The sequence below is a fragment of the Mirounga leonina genome, unplaced genomic scaffold, assembly GCF_011800145.1.
Source record: "Mirounga leonina isolate KUSES-001 unplaced genomic scaffold, KU_Mleo_1.0 Mir_91, whole genome shotgun sequence".
NCBI classification, from domain to species: domain Eukaryota; kingdom Metazoa; phylum Chordata; class Mammalia; order Carnivora; family Phocidae; genus Mirounga; species Mirounga leonina.
Genome location: NW_023270839.1, coordinates 2,179,041 through 2,196,649, shown reverse-complemented (window position 1 = coordinate 2,196,649; position 17,609 = coordinate 2,179,041).

Sequence of the window (17,609 nt, the reverse complement as noted above, 5' to 3'; positions counted from 1 at the left end):
GATTTTCCTGAAATTGTATATGATATACCTACATATAGGATTTTTAAATTTATCTTGCTTATTGTTCTCTGTGCTTCCTGGATCCACAGTTTAGTATCCGACATTAGTTTGGGGAAAATTCTCAGTCATAAATGCTTTAAACGGTATTGCCATTATGTATATGTTGCACCTTTTATTGTTGTCCCACAGTTCTTGGATATTCCTTATTTTTTCAGTCTTTTTCTCTTTGCTTTTCAGTTTTGAAAGTTTCAGTTGTCATATCCTGACGCTCAGAGATAGTTTCCTCAGCTGTGTCCAGTCTACTGATGAACCCACCAAGGCATTCTGTATTTCTGTTACTCTGTTTTTTATATCTAGGATTTCTTTTTAATTCTCTCTTAAATATTTATCTCTTTGCTTACATTATCCATCCATTCTTGCATGTTGTCTAATTTTTCCATTGAAGCCTTTAGCATATTAATGAGAGGCATTTTTAAAAATTCTTGTTCTGATAATTCCCACCACTAGAGTATAAGTTCTATGAAGTTAGGAATTTTTTGTCTTTGGTTCATTGTTGTTTCCAGAGCCTGGCATATAGTAAGTTTGCATATATTCATTGAATGAATGACTCCCTCAAAAGTGAAAAGGATTTTCAATCAAATTGACTCTCTACCTAAGATGTCAATCAGTTTGGATAGTTTTAAAACTCAATTGACTTATTTTATTTGGCTAGCAAATGCATGTAATCAAAAATATCATTATGGGGCGCCTGGGTGGCTCAGTTGGTTGGGCGACTGCCTTCGGCTCAGGTCATGATCCTGGAGTCCCGGGATCGAGTCCCACATCGGGCTCCCTGCTCGGCGGGGAGTCTGCTTCTCCCTCTGACCCTCCTCCCTCTCATGCTCTCTCTCTCAAATAAATAAATAAAATCTTTAAAAAAAAATATCATTATGTAGGCATAATTTATGTGCTATGTTCTCACATCTTCAAACTCTAGAACACAATATGGGACAAAATTACCTAAATGAGATTCAGTAATGTTTTAAATATGATCATATTACTATAGAAATACTTACATGATATCTGAAATTTAATAAAATAAAATGTTAAGGCTAGAAAATAAAATACTAAAACCTCAAAAAACTTCTTATATAACTGGGTAGTGAAATTGTAGGTATTACTTTCTTCTCTATACTTTTTGATGTTTTCCAAATTTTCTACAATGAATATGCATTAATTTTATCATAAGGGGAAACAATATGTAAAACAAAGAATTTTAAGATGTTGGAGGTAAACATATAAATTGCACAGTAAAAATAAAGATAGGTTAGAAAGAATGGTCTATTCTCTCATTTATCTTACTACATTGAGAACAAATGTGGAAGTTTTTTGTCATCTCCATTTTGACTACTAGTTCTAAAACTGTTTACTCACCAGGATGAATGATTTAATTATTATATCCTTCCTTGTTTTTTGATGCAAAATTTTTATTAGCATTAATTATTTGGGGGCTCTTCTTTCTGTTTCATGTAAGTACCATATTTTGTTAATAAACTTTATTTTTAGTACATTTCAGATTTATAGAAATATCATGAAGATAGTAGTGATTTCCCTGTACAACTCTGCACCCAGTTGTCCTTAAAAATAACATCTAACATAATATAGTACACTTGTTACAATTAATGAACCAATATTGATATCTATTTTTAACTGAAGTCCATACTTAATATTAAGACTTCGTATTTACTCAATGTCCTTTTTTCATTGATGTTCCTGAATCCCATCCAAGATCCTGCATTGCATTTCAGTTGTCAGGTCTCCAGAGGCTACTCTTCACTTTGGTAGTTATCAGAGTTCCCTTGTTTTTGGTGACTTTGACAGTTTTGAGGAGTACTAATTAAGTATTTTGTAAAATGTTCCTCTACTGGGATTTGTCTGATGTTATTTCTCATGAATAGACTGGGGTTATATGTTTTTGGGGGGTGGAAGATCATAGAATTGAAGTACCATTATCCTCACATTATATCAATCTACATACTGTCAACATGACTTATTACTGTTGATGTGGACCTTGATCATCTGGCTGACATGGTTTGTCAGGCTTCCCCACTGTCAAGTACTTATTCTTACCCCTTTCCATACTGTAGTTTGGGAAGGGAGTCACTATGCACAGCACTCAAAGACTGGGGAATTACGTTTCATTTCTTTGAGGGCAAAGTACACAAATTATTTGGAATTCTTACGTAAGGGATCTTCATCTATTCTCCCTCATTTATTCAATCACTTATTTACATCAATTTGGATTTATGAGCATTTATTTTATACTTTGAATAAAGTCTCATGCTACTTTTTTATTTCTCTGTTCATGGTTCTATTCCCAGTTATTGAGATCTCTTTCAGTTGGATTCTGTGTCCCTTTTAACATACCCCCATCAGTATGTGTGTGTGTATGGACTGTGGTGGGTATGTGTGAGTAGGGGTATGTAACACTTCTCTACTTTCTGGTACTATAAGATGATCCAGGTTCATCTTATATATTTCCTGCCTCACACCTAGAATCAATCATTTCTCTATGGAGCTCTGGTTCCTCTTATTGGAGAATGGTATTAGAAACCAAGATCTGGACACTATGTGTATTCTTTGCTAATGGAGTGTCATTTCTTTTAGGTCCTCTCAGCTAACAGAGCAAAGGAATATCTGTGCACATATTTTTTTTTAAAGATTTTATTTATTTATTTGAGAGAGAGGGAATGAGAGAGAGCACATGAGAGGGGGGAGGGTCAGAGGGAGAAGCAGACCCCCCGCCGAGCAGGGAGCCCGATGTGGGGCTCGATCCAGGGACTCCAGGAGCATGACCTGAGCCGAAGGCAGTCGCTTAACCAACTGAGCCACCCAGGCGCCCTATCTGTGCACATATTAATCCATGTATATACAGAGATCTATAAATATAACTATGTGTATCTATATTAAGCTAAACATGAGTTCATACTAATGTTTCCAACTCTAATCCTTTAACACATTGACCATCCTATTCTCTTTCCTTTGCTTATTTGTAAATTCTAACTCCAACAGTAAGAAAGCTGCCTCCCATAATCCACTATCTATTTACTTAATTATTCACCTCTAGTATACATGTATGGCAGTATCAGAAGTGTTAACCCATAGTCCATGGGTGGGGGGGAGAATCTTTATAAAGTGCACAGATCTTCTGTGTTTAGGCTTACAAATTCTACTTATTTCCAAAGTTACTTAAGTCAGTGCTTTTTCCCCCACCACCTTCAGTGAGGTTGTTTCATATACTGGTAATAAGGTTATATTTTTTATCACCTACTTCATTCCATCCTAAGATCTTGGGACCTCCTATATTTTTTTAAAATTTGCACTCATTGTTTTACTCTTTGTACAACATTGTTCCCTGGGTTTTTTTTTTTTTTTTAAAGATTTTATTTATTTATTTGACAGAGAGAGACACAGCGAGAGAGGGAACACAAGCAGGGGGAGTGGGAGAGGGAGAAGCAGGCTTCCCGCCGAGCAGGGAGCCCGATGTGGGACTCGATCCCGGGACTCCGGGATCATGACCTGAGCCGAAGGCAGTTGCTCAACCAACTGAGCCACCCAGGCGCCCTGTTCCCTGGGTTTTGACATGCATAATGTTATATGTCCATCACTGCAGATTATGCTGAATAGTTTCATCACCCAATAAATCCTCTATGCTTCACCTATTCAATTCCTATCCCTCCCTCCTTGCAACCACTGATCTTCCTACTGTCTGTAGGCTTGCCTTTTCCAGACGTCACATAATTAGAATTATATAGTATATAATCTGTTCTGACTGGCTTCTTTCACTTAAAAGTTGGTATTTAAAATTCATCTATGTCTTCTCATGGCTTGAGTTTATTTTTATCATGGAGTAATATTCCATTGTGTGGACATAGAACTATTTATTCACCTATTAAAGGACATCTTGGTTGCTTCTAGGTTTTGGTGATGACAAAGTTGTTGTAAGCATTTATATGCAGGCTTTTGTGTGGAGTAAGTGTGCAAAAGATTTGGATAAATATCTAGAAGCATGACTGTCTGTGATACGATCATCTGGTAAGACTATGTTTAGCATTATAAGAAATTTTCCAACTGTCTTCCAAAATGACTGTAGCATTTTGCCATCTCACCAGCAATTTTGCTCCGAATCCTCATCACCTTTGGTATTATCAGGGTTTTTTTTTTTTCCAAATTTAAATTTTTTTGAATTTTACATTGTAAGAGGCATGTAGTAGTATCTCACTGTTGTTCTAATCTGGAATTTTCTAATGACAAATGATATTGATCGTCTTTTCATATACTTATTTTCCATCTATATATCTTCTTTTGTGAGATTTTTGTTTTCATTTTTGAACTAGGTTGTTTGTTTTCTTATTTGTTGAGTTTTAAGAGTTATTTGTATATTTTGGATACAAGTTCTTTTCAGGTATGTGTTTTGCAAATGTTTCTCCTGGTCTGTAACTGCTATTATTATTCTCTTCATGGTGTTGAATTCAATTTGCTAATATTTTGTTGAGGATTTTGATCTGTGTTTATGAGAGAGATTGATCTATAATTTTCCTTCTTTGTAATGTCCTTGTTGGCTTTGGTATACGGGTAATGTTGGCCTTAAAGAATAAGTTAGGAAGTGCTCTGCATCTATATTCTGAAAGAGATTGTGGAGGTTTGGTATAATTTCTTCCTTAAATGTTTGGTAGAATTCACCAATGAAACCATCTAGACCAATGCTTTGTTTTTTGAAAGGTTAGTAAATGTTAATTCAATTTATTTAATAGATACAAGCTACTCAAATTAGATAGTCTCCTTTTAAGTTTTGGTAGTTTGTATCTTTCAAGGAATTGGTCCATTTTTTATATCAATTTGGAGGCACAGAGTTGTTAATAATATTGTTATTTTTTTCTATTAACGTCCTTGGGACCAGTAGTGATGATCCTTTTTTCCTTTCTGATACTGTGAATTTGTTTATTCCCTATTTTTATTTGGTTAACTTGCTACAAGTTTATCAATTGTATTGATCATTTCAATAGAATTTCAATCAGCTTTTGCTTTCATAGATTTTTTTCTACTGATTCCCTGTTTTCAATTTCATTGATTTCTGCTCTGATTTTTATTATTTCTTTTTTTCTGACTTGATTTAGGCTTAAATTGGTCTTCCTTCTCCAGTTTCCCAAGTGGAAACATAGATGATTGATTACAGATTTTTCAAATTAATGTATTTAATGCTATAAATTTCCCTCTCAGCACTGGTTTCGCTGAATCCCATAAATTATGATAGGTTGTATTTTCATTTTAATTTAGTTCAAAATATTTTAAAATGTCTTGAGATATCTTCCTTGACCCATATATTATTTCAAAGTGTGTTTGTTTAACTTCCAAGTATTTGGGATTTTTTTTCTGTGTGTTATTGATTTCTAGTTTAATTCCACTGTGGTCTGACAACATACCCTGTATGAATTATTTTTTTAATTTTTTAAGGTATGTTTTATGACTGAGCATATGGTCTATCATTATGAATGTTCCAGGTAACCTTGAGAAGAATATGTATTCTGCTGGTGTTGGACAGAGTATTCTATAAATGTTAATTAGTTCAGGCTGAGTCATAATGCTATTCAGTTCAACTATATCCTTACTGATTTTCTGCCTGCTTCATTTATCAGTTACTGCTGAGGGTGCGGAAGTCTCCAACTATAAAAATGGATTTATTTTTCCTTGAAATTCTATCAGTTTTTAATCTCACATATTTTAATGCTTTTTGCTGTGGTGTATATGTGTATGTGTGTTAATTGTTATGTCTGCTTGGAGAATTGACCCTTTATCACTATATAATGCCTGTCTTAATCCCTAATAATTTCCTGAAGTCAGATATATCTGAAATTAGTATAGTTATCTTTGCTTTTTTTTTTTTTTTGATTAGTAGAACATGATATTTCTCTCTCCATCTTTTTATTTTCAGGCTATCTGAGTCTTTATACATAAAGTGGATTTCTTCTAGATATCATACAGTTTTGTCTTTTAGTTAAATAAAATAATCTCTGTCTTTTAATTTGTATGTTTAGGCCATTTATATTTAAAATGTATTTTGAGGGGCACCTGGGTAGCTTAGTTGGTTAAGCATCTACCTTTGACTCAGGTCATGATCTCAGGGTCCTGGAATCCAGCCCTGTGTTGGGCTCCCTGCTCAGCAGAGAGCCTGCTTCTCCTTCTCCTTCTATGCTCCCCCTGCTTGTGTTCTCTCTCTTTCTCTCTCTGTCAAATAAATAAATAAAAATCTTTACCAAAAAAATTCTTAAAAATAAAATAAAATGTATTTTGATATAGTTGGATTAATAACTACCATGCTTCTGTTTTGTTTTCATTGCATTTGTTCTCTGTTCCTTTCTCTCCCACTTTTATTGCGTTGTCTGATTTTAATTTAACATTTTACATGACTCCATTGCCTTTCCTCTCTCAGCATATCAATTATACTTAACCATATTTTAGTGGTTACACTACAGTTTGCCATATACGCTTTTAATTAATCCACGTCCATCTCAAATAAAATTAAACCACTTCACATCCAGCACAGCACACTTGTAACACTACTCTTGATTTCTTTCTCTCCCTTATGATATTGCTGTTATTCATTTTACTTATCCATGGGCTATAATCACACAATACATTATTACTATTATGACTAAAACCAGTAATCATTTAGATTAATTAAAAATAAGAAAAATAAGATGTTTAAATTTTAACAAAATGCCTTCATCTATTCCTTCTTTAATGTTCTTCCTTTCTTTATATATATGAGTTTCTGAACAATATTATTTTCTCTCTCCCTAGAGAATTAAAAATAAAAAAAAATTTCCTTGAAGAGGCCTATTAGTGATGAATTCCTTCAATTATTGTTGACTGAGAAAGTCTATATTTTCTCCTTCTGAAAAATAATTTCATTGGATATTGGATTATAAGTTGAGGTTTTTTTTTTCTTTCCACTTCAAATATTTTACTTCACTCTCTTCTTGCTATCTAAAGAAGGGATATGTGCTGTAATTTTTATTGTTTTTCTTCTATTAGTAAGGGGTCTTTAGAATCTTTAAATTCTGGCTGTTTTTTAACATTTTCTCTCTGTCTGTGGTTCTCTACAGTTTGAATATGATATGCCTGGATTTTTTGTTGTTGTTATTTATCCTACTTGTATTTTCTGGGCTTCCTCTATCTGTAGTTTAGTGTCTGTTACTAATATTGGAAAATCCTCACCATTATTACTTCATGTATTTTTTAAGATTTTATTTATTTATATGAGAGAGTGAGCGAGCATGAGTGGGGGGCAGAGGGAGAGGAAGAAGCAGACTCCCCGCTGAGCAGGGAGCCTGATGCAGGGCTCGATCCCAGGACCCTGAGATCATGACCTGAGCTGAAGGCAGACACTTAACTGACTGAGCCATCCAGGTGCCCCCACATATTTCTTCTGCACCTTCTCTCTTCTTCTGGTATTCCAATTGCATGTAGGCTATACTTTTCATAATCGTGCCACACTTACTGGATGCTCTGTTCATTTTTTTTTTCATTCTTTTTTCCCTTTGCATTAATTTTTTGAAAGTTTATAGTGATCTCTCTTCAAGTTCACTTGTTTTCTCAGCTGTATCAAGTTTATTGATGAGCACTTCTAAGGTATCCTTCATTTTCATTATGGTGATTTTGGATTTCTATCATTTTCTTTTGATTCTTTCCTAAAGTTTCCACCCTTCTGCTTACTTTACCCATACATTCCTGTATGCTGTCTACTTTTTCCATTAGCACCTTGAACATATCGATCATAGTTATTTTAAATTCCCTGTGTCATAATTCCAACACCTGTGTCTGGTCTGATGCTTGCTTTATCTTCAAAAAAATGCTTGCATTTTTTCCTTGACTTTTAGCATGCTTTGTAATTTCTTATTGAAAGCCAGACATGATGTACCAGGTAATAGAAACTGAGGTAAACAGGCCTTTAGTGTAAGGTTTTATGTTGAGGTGGCCAGGAGTAGGGCTGTGTTTAATGATTGCTATAGCTGTGCCAGAGGCTTCAAATTCCTTTGATGTCCTTGTTTTTGCCTCCTTCACTGTCTTTGGCCTCTTTAAAAACTCTTCCTTAGGTAAAGTTTGTCTTTCAGCAACTTAAGCAATAATACCGTTATTATAGTGGATATGTTTTCATGTGATAGAAGGGAATTGGGAAGGGGAAGCATTGTACAATATTATGAATGCATCTCTGTCTTTTAGTGGGCCTGTGCACCTGGGATGTAACCTTTGCAAGTTATAGTTCTTATATTTATTCCCACTCCGGTATTACCGAAAAGCTACAGGAGGCTGGAGTAGAGAGAACACCCTTCCCTTAGGTAGCTAAGACTCTGGTGAAGTCTTTCCTCTGAAGAGTAAGTAGCCCTTTGTTATGAGAACATTCTTCGAGTATTTCACAATGGCTACTCTTCCTCTCCCCTATGAGAGCCAAGAAGGGATCTTTCTTAGGTCTTCAAGGAAGAACGCAAGAAAGTGTGAGGGGCCTCTTAAGGCTACAGCCCCAAGAAACCTCTCCCTCTCAAGTTAGTCCAGACTCAGCCTCTAACAACTCATCAAAATTATCATTTAGGTGTGTCCAACAATGTATGACTCTAGTAGCTTCTTCTTAAGGAAAGGAGATGGAGACTGTGACTCCACATTTGCCTTTCTGGATTTCAGCATGCCAGTTTGTTCTGCAACCACAGTCCTCTGATAGGCCCAAGAAAAGTCATTGATTTTGTTTGCTCAACATTTTTTTCGTTGTAAAAATGGGAGTGACAACTTCCCAGCTTTCCCATGTCAGAACCGAAATCAGAAGTTTGATTTCTTTTTATTTTTAAATAACTACTGCTAGACTATTTTGCCTGCACAAAGTCTCAATACCTCTGAAATTAACTAGCCAAATCTGTTGGCCTCATAAACACAGACGTCCAGGGATGGGCTTGCTTCTCCCAAGGCGACAGAAGAAATCCATGTGCCAGAGGCAATTTTAGCCCTGGAGTCATTCTCAAGGCTCTGGAAACCCCCACACTTGAAAATATAAAATTGATATCATCATCCTCCAAGTTTTTATTTCACTGCTTTTAAAAGTAGTGAAATATATGCCACAATATGTCTCATTCTAAAGGTTGAAAAATTTATGCTATGACTATAATGACATCATCCCGCCTCCCACAGAAGGCTTTGCTTGGAGAGTTCAGCAAAAGAACAAAATTAACAGGAAACGTCACTTTCACACACAGATGGAAAAATGTTAACATCTCCTGAATTCTATGACAGTCTCCTTGATGGGAACATACATGTCACCAAAACGTACCAACAATGTGCAAACACATCTTATGAGCAGGTGCTAAACTGAGGTCACTGCTGGAAGATGGGAGCTTTGGCAGCACTGAGAACAAAAGATTCCTCCTAGGTGTAGTTTGAAGCTGAGAAATAAGAATCATGTGTAAGGAATGTTCCAGGCAGGATAAAACTTCTGAATGCTTGAGTGACAATGTACCAAGGAGGCCTCCTATTACTTCTATTCAACCTTCATTTCATAGATCGTGAAGAAATCCCACTCCTTAAAGATTTTGTAAAATAAAGTTAAAATTCTCTACTGATTAAATGTTGTGATTGTTCCAAAAATGAAAAAGAGATATGTGACTCTTCCCCTCCTTGAGGACTGACTTCAATAACATTAAATTATGAAAACAGTACAGAAATATCTAGCAGATTATTTTGCTCAAAAGTTCCTTATGTATTCCCTAAGTGGTCCAACCTCTAAAATGTATTCCATGTTGCCAGTATACTGAGAATAAAAAGGAACAGTCAAAAGCATATATGGTCAGTTCTATGTCTAGAGAGAATTTTAATATGAGTTTTCTATATGTAAGATAAAAAAACACATTTCTTTTTCTTTGCCTGTTTAATACTAAGAATGTTTTCTCTTCAAATGTCCACAGGGCCATAGAGTAAGGCTTTTTTTTTTTTTTTAATATTTGTGTAGATGTGGGCGCCTGGGTGGCTCAGTTGGTTAGGCGACTGCCTTCGGCTCAGGTCATGATCCTGGAGTCCCGGGATCGAGTCCCACATCGGGCTCCCTGCTCAGCAGGGAGTCTGCTGCTCCCTCTGACCCTCCTCCCTCTCATGCTCTCTGTCTCTCATTCTCTCTCCCTCAAATAAATAAATAAAATCTTTTAAAAAAATTAAAAAAAATATATTTGTGGAAATGTAAGACAGATGGGATCCATATAACGTTATAGTGAGAAGGTGGCAACATTCTTGGATCAGTGCATGGGAGAGGTGTATAGGGATATCAAACATTAATAGTTTATAAATCTGAGTTATTGTTCAAAGAAATGAATGTGAAATAAAAATATTATCATATTACCATGATCTAATCCCTCGCTCATCCACATCACATCTCACACACACACACACACACACACCACATACACACACACTATATATGCACATACCACATAAACACAAATATATAAATACCTTCTTCTAGTACTCTGCTCCATTAATTCTTTCCTCTCTATTGCCTGTTTAGCATGTTCCTTTCTCCTGTCTCCTTCGTTCAGGCTAGCAAAATCCTTTCCTCAATTCTACTTTCTTTTCAAGCTATAACACTATCTTCTTCCTTTTGTAACTTGTTTATTAACCCCTTAACATTTGAAATTGTGGGAAATTTGTCCCTATTAGACAACCAAGTACACATCAAATACAGAGAATGGTGAACAAAAGTTCTTTACTTTTTCCCTTCAGCAGGATCTCCTCTCCTCCAAGGAGAATTGGGAGGAAAGTCCCTTTTCTAATAGCTTCCTTCTCATTTGCCATGCCTCCTCAATGACCTCCACCCCAGGATCCTTTACCTTCTTTTCTTAAACATCATCCCAAACTGTCAATCCAATCCATCTGGTTTTCTTTATATGGAAGTGTGTGTGTGTGTGTGTGTGTGTGTGTGTGTGTGTGTGTTCCGTGGTGGTGAATGGAGTTTCAAGTCCTCTGTGTATTCCTGGAGTATGAGGGTAGTGGATAAAGGACCACAGTTTTCTAGCAGTATTCAATAACTCTCCTCAAACTGTTTCATTAAGATCATCAATAAGATTCTGTGTCTTTTTAGTTTTCTTCTTTCTCTTATCTATAACTGTAGTATTTGAGCCTTTCTATTAACAATTTTTCACTTTAGCTGGCCTCTGGAACAAAATGCCCATTGCTTTTCATCCTATAAATCTAAAAATTCCTTCTCAGTCTCCTTCATGGGGCTTCTTACTGAAGGAAGGGGACTTATTCCTAAATATAGGCATTGCTGAAGGTATGTTTTTGGCTTTTGTCTCACTTTGCATGTATTCTTTGAGTCATCATACCGCTTCTGTTTTGTCTCTGTGTAGATGATGCTCAAACTGGTACTGAGGGGGTAACATCTAAACTGGCTCTTGAAGGACAAGTGGGAATTTATTAGGCTGATGATGGGATCAAAATAAATGTGGAAAAATGGTACTGCATACACAAAAAGACAAAGAGACTGATTAGGATGGCAAGTTCAGAACTGTCGACAGTGTGTATGAGTATGAACTGTGCACCAGTGTTGTGTAAAGCTATACCATTGATGGAATATTAGGAATATGAAGGAGCCATGGAAGATGAAGCGACAGCAATACTAAAGTCATTCATAATAACGAAGTTTGAACTTTATTCTTTACGTCAGTATATCCTAAATTATGTCTTCAGAACAATTGATTGACAAAAAATTGATAGGTGTATTTAAAATAGTCCATAATCACATAAATCCAGGCCATAAAATTGATCACATTTAAATAGGTTTCTCTACTAGAAGGGGTTCTTATAGTCAATTTACCCTGTGATTCTCTTAAGAATATAATATGCAGTATTTGTCATGGGACCCTTGGACATTTTCTAGACTATCCATTGGGAATTTGCTTAAACAATGGGGGTCATAGTGGATGGAACAAGAGGGTTTTACGATAAGCGAAATAAGTTGATCAGAGAAAGAATTATCATATGATTTCACTCCTATTTGGAATTTAAGAAACAAAACAGAGGAGCATAGAGGAAGGGAGGGAAAAATAAAACAAGATGTAATCAGAGAGGAGGCAAACCATAAAAGATTCTTAACCATAGGAAACAAACTGAGGATTGCTGGAGGGGAGGTGGGGGGGGATGGGGCAACAAGGTGATGGGCATTAAGGAGGGCACGAAATGTAATGAGCACTGCATTTATATACAACTGATGAATCACTGAACTCTACTTCAATGAAACTAATAATCTACTATATGTTAATTAATTGAATTTAAATTTAAAAAGACAATGAGGGTCATAGAAGTATTTAATTTGTATTTTTAAAGATGACTCAGATAACAGTAGAGAAAATGGCTTGAAGATATAAATAGGATAAATATTGCCACATGTAGTCACATAAGAAAGGAAACGAGGATAAATGAAGCAAGATGAGTAATGAGTAGTTGATCTCACTATAACTGGTGAGAAAATGATGTTCTGGGTAAAGCAATGACATAAGCAATGATAATGGAGAGGAATAAGTGATTTTTCAAGAGCTTTTTAGGATGTAGACTCAATCTCCTTGTTTTTTTTTTTTTTTTTAGGAGGTATACTCAACAGGATTTGGTAGACAGTAGATACAGGTGGGTGACAGAGGCGGGGGCCCTCATTTCTGATATAGGTGCTGTTTGAAGGACTACAGCATGATATAGACATTCAAATCCAGAATGGGGTGGTGGCAGTAGGGGTAGGGAAGTTGCAAAGAAGGTGTTACAATATGAGAAGCACGTGAAAAGGCGGTAGAGGAAAATCTCTACAATTTTGCATGGAACTACACAGCTCTAAGAGGAACAATTTTTCATGTCATGTGACTAAGTAGGATGAATAATTATGTGATTTACTCTTTCAGGGATTACTTCTAATTTTATTTCAATAATATTTGTTCCTATATAAATTTGATTGATATATTTAATTGCCAGTAAGGTTTAGACAGAACTCAGATCTGGTACTACAATGAAAACTCACCATTATTCCCTGTGTTGATCTCTTCAAATAATCCCATTTCTGTCAAACAAACCAACAAATGAATTATTCTCCAAAGAGTATGGAAACCATGGTTTTCTCTACTTCTCCCCTTTTATTCCAGTCCTATTGTTTCACCTTTTTAATCTCTCTCATATCCAGAAGACTCCAAAATAATCCTGAAAGACACAAAAGTAGAAGTAAATGAACAAAAAAACATACTATGTTATTTGATGGGAAGACTTAACAACATAAATACGTCAACACAATAAAATATCGTTAGGGTTTTATTTTCCTTAAAGCTAAACAGAGTTCACTTGGAAAAATAAAATATAAAAAGGTAGCAGTAACCCTGAAATAAAAGATAACTCTGAAAAAGAGAAGAATGAGAATAACCTATCCCTAGAAGATACTGGCCCATATTATAAAGCTTCTGCCGTTAAAACAGTATGGAATCCAGGCATGGAGAAACAAGTGACCTAACACAAAAAGAGAAAATATTTACAGTGACTTTAAAATACAATTTGTCTGTATATCCTTAGTTGAATATATTCTGACGTCCAAAAAAATAACTAATCATATGTTATGAGGATTTATATTATAGGGAGCAGTGCTGTATTGCTACTATAAGACTGTCGTCTTTGTACTGAAGGAGAAAGAAAATGAGGTTTTATATGATTATCATGGAAAACCAGGAGTGTTGGCATGAGAGAAACAGAAAACAAATATAAGATCAATAAGGTTAGGTAATAACCATGTACACCTGAATTTGAATTAGAACTAACAACAAACTCATAAATTTTTTAAATTATTTTATTTATTTATTTGAGAGAGAGAGAGAACATGAGAAGGGGGAGAGGGGCAATAAGGGAAGACAGAGAAGTAGATTCCCAGCTGAGGAAGGAGACTGATGCGGAACTCGATTCCAGGACCCTGAGAGCATGACCGGAGCTGAAGGCAGACACCCAGCCGACTGAGCCAGCCAGGTGCCCCACATTTGTAGTCTTTAACTACCATTTCACAACACAAGTAATAAAGTCTTCTTGGAGAATGGGTGATTCTGAGTGTTGGGTAGAAAATTTAAAAGATGATCCTGGGACATCTTGTCATGTAAGGGAGTTAGAAAGCTCTCAAAGTCCACCAAGGTTGTATCAAAAAGATGCAGAAGTCAATTTAAAGAGGTTCCCAATCAGGCAAAGATAGGACAATCTGAACATTAATAAGGATAATTGCAATAAATTGAAATACATCAAATATATTTTAACATGAGTTTATGATAATTTTTTAAAGTAAAGAAAGAAACCCATTACACCCTATAACACACACACACACACACAGAAACAGGCAAATACTATGTGTCCCCTGATAGTACACAGCACAACCTATAAACAATTCTTGTCAAAAAAAAAAAATCTAAATCTGTTCAAGCTTTTAAATTTAACCACCATTTTGTGGGGAATACAGGAGACAGAAGAACATTATAAATATTACCATGAGTATGAAATCAGCAAATATTGTCTCTGTCATTTTAATAAAGTTCAAGATTAAAAAAGAAATGTAAGATGAAATTAAAGATTACAAATATTTAAGAAACATCATTAACTAATTACACTAAAAGGACCTTATTTGGATACTGATTCAAAGAAATGAATTATAAAAAAACTCATATAAAAATTAGAAACTTGACCACTAAGTACATATTTGGGATTGTGAAGAAATTATTAATTATTTGGGTATGATAATGGTATTACGGTTACGTTCACTAATGAGTCCTTATATTTTAGAAATTCATACTCAAATATATGTAAGTTAAAGGTATTGATGATTGACTTCAAAAAACCTAGAGGTAAAGAGATAGATAGGAAGAGAGATAAAATAAGATTGGTCATGAATTGATCATTTTTGAAGCTCAGTGGTGAATATATGGGGGTTCATTATATTATTCCATCTACTTTTTTATTTTTTATTTTTTCATAATAAAAGGTAAGAAAAAAAATCTCATATTATTTCCTCCTCTTTTCTCACATAAGGTTCTCTTTTTTCCCCTAAAATATTGCCATAGTAACTGGTCTTATCAACATGAATTTTCATCTCTAAGATGAAACCAGAACATGCTCATTAGATTCATCCTCTAAAAATTCTAAAAAACAACTTTCCACAAGTAGCTACTTTGCTCAAAATTTGTAATTGATTCTCCACTTTCCTTGAAATAAGTGATCGTAAGTCTATTCAAAATAAACCATCATTAGTTTGACATCAAAGACACCTTACAATCTGTTTCCATCCAATTCTCTGAACACTTCCTTTACTTCCCTTTATAAACTTGATGCTTTAGTCAAAGCATTTGTCCACATGTCTGCTTGTCCTTAAAACAGATGTGGGAACTCCACCTCCACTTTTGCTCTTACCATGCTGTCTGAGTAGTTGCCCTTCCTTTATATTTATCTTAATTTGTTCCTTCCTTGAAGGCCTATTCAAGTCTCACCTCCTCCATGTAGCTTTTCCTAAAGACTTTTCAACTATGCTCAACTCTCTTATTTGAATTCTGGCAGCAATCACTTTCCTATAACTCATTTTATCACATGCTACTCCACATGGCTAGTGTATTTCAATGCATATACTCTACCCTCTTTAATGTCAGGGAGTATGTCAGATTTCTCTGTACTCAAGAACACACTGCAGAGCCTTATACAGAGTAATTGCTCAATAAATGTGTTCATGTTGTTGCTGTCATTGCTGCCATTATTACTGATGGTGGTGGCAGTAGTGATGATAATCATAAAGGAAGTTCATTTGATGATAATTACCAGAATTCCAAAATGTCTTCACTGAGATGACCTTGGACCTAAAGATTTATGGCTGAGTTGGGGAGTATTGATTCATAAAACCAAATATTCAACTTCTGTATGGTCCCAGAAGTCTATTCCCTATATCCCAATAACTTAGTACTGCCAAATAAAATGGTTTAAACACACAAACAAAACAACAACAACAACAACAAAAACAAAACCCTATTTCCAAAATTTGTCATTGACTTTTTACTCCTTAAAGAATTACAAATGTCTTGATATAGAATTAGAGGTTTACAATCTGGCCTAAAATCCAAAATCAAATTTCATTCTCATTATTTCCCTAGATGTACTCTGCTTCAAGTAAAATAGTCTAATTTCAAATAGTCTCATTTCTCTTCTCCATATTTTCATTGAACTTCCTTAGTGTAGAGCTTCATAATTTCTTGGATTGTCTCAATTCCTTTTCTAATCCACCACCTGGTTTCCAGTCATGTTCCCTTCCAGTTCATTCCCCACCCACCCTCCACTGAAGCCCAAGAAGGATTTATCCTGCTTAAAATTCTTCTATTACTATCTTAGCTATAAAAGCTAAATGCCTTAACGTGGTGTACAAGACCCTTTATGATATTCATTTTCATTACTTCAAATGCCTGCCATATGCTAGAGGCTGACTGCAGAGTGGCAAATACTCTATGGTCCATCCCCATGAGTTTATTGTCTAGTGAGGGAAAGGGGAAGAAATCAATGCACATACATGTGTGACGAAAACCAAGAGCTATGATAGAAAGGAATAAATAATGCCATGGGAAAGAAATTTAGGGAGATCTCATTTAGATTGATCAGAAAAGATCTTCCAGCTGAAGTACCATTTAAGTAATTTCCTTCATGTGGGAAAAAGTTACTAAGAGTTTGAGAAATCTCTGAGGTTAGAAAGAGCAGTGAAGTTATAAGATATACCATCTTTTTATGTTTAATATCTACTTGATATAATATTATTTTATAGGAAAATGATAGTAAGATCTCTATATAAATTATGATAACCCTTTGTATTATACACTGTAAATATTTTTCTATTCTGCTGTGGATCCTTTGTCTTTATAAATATTTTTTTTCCATCAGAAGTTTAAAATTTAAGCAGTCTTCCATAGGTCTATGGCTTTGTGCTACCCGCTTCCCTTTAACACAAGATTATCAATATTCAGAGGTATTGTCTTTTCTACTTTTATAGTTATACTTTTAAAATGCAATACTTTAATCCATCTGATTTTATTTTTCATAGATATGACAGGGGAACACCCTGTTGTTTTCTAAGTGGTTAGCCATTTATTGAATAATAATAAGGACTAGTATTCATAGTGCTTTACTATGAGCCAGAAACTCTGCCAAAGGCTTTGCATTTATTATTACCTCTATTAATTCTTACAATCCAACAAGGTAGGTAGTGTTATGCTCTCCAACATTCAGATAAAGAAGGTGAAGAACAGTTAAGTGATTTGCTCAAGGTAATACAGCTATTAAACAGAAGAGCTAAAATTAGAACCAAGAGGTATGACCCGAGAATCTATTCTCCTCATAATTACTTTATACCGACTTCCAAAATCCTTGTCTTGCTCATAGATTTGAAAGGTCTCTTTTTTCATATAACAAATTTCTGTTATATATATTTAAATATGCTTCTACTTGAACTGTTTCTGGGCTTTACATACATATTTATATATGTGCTTATACATGTGATAATATTAAGG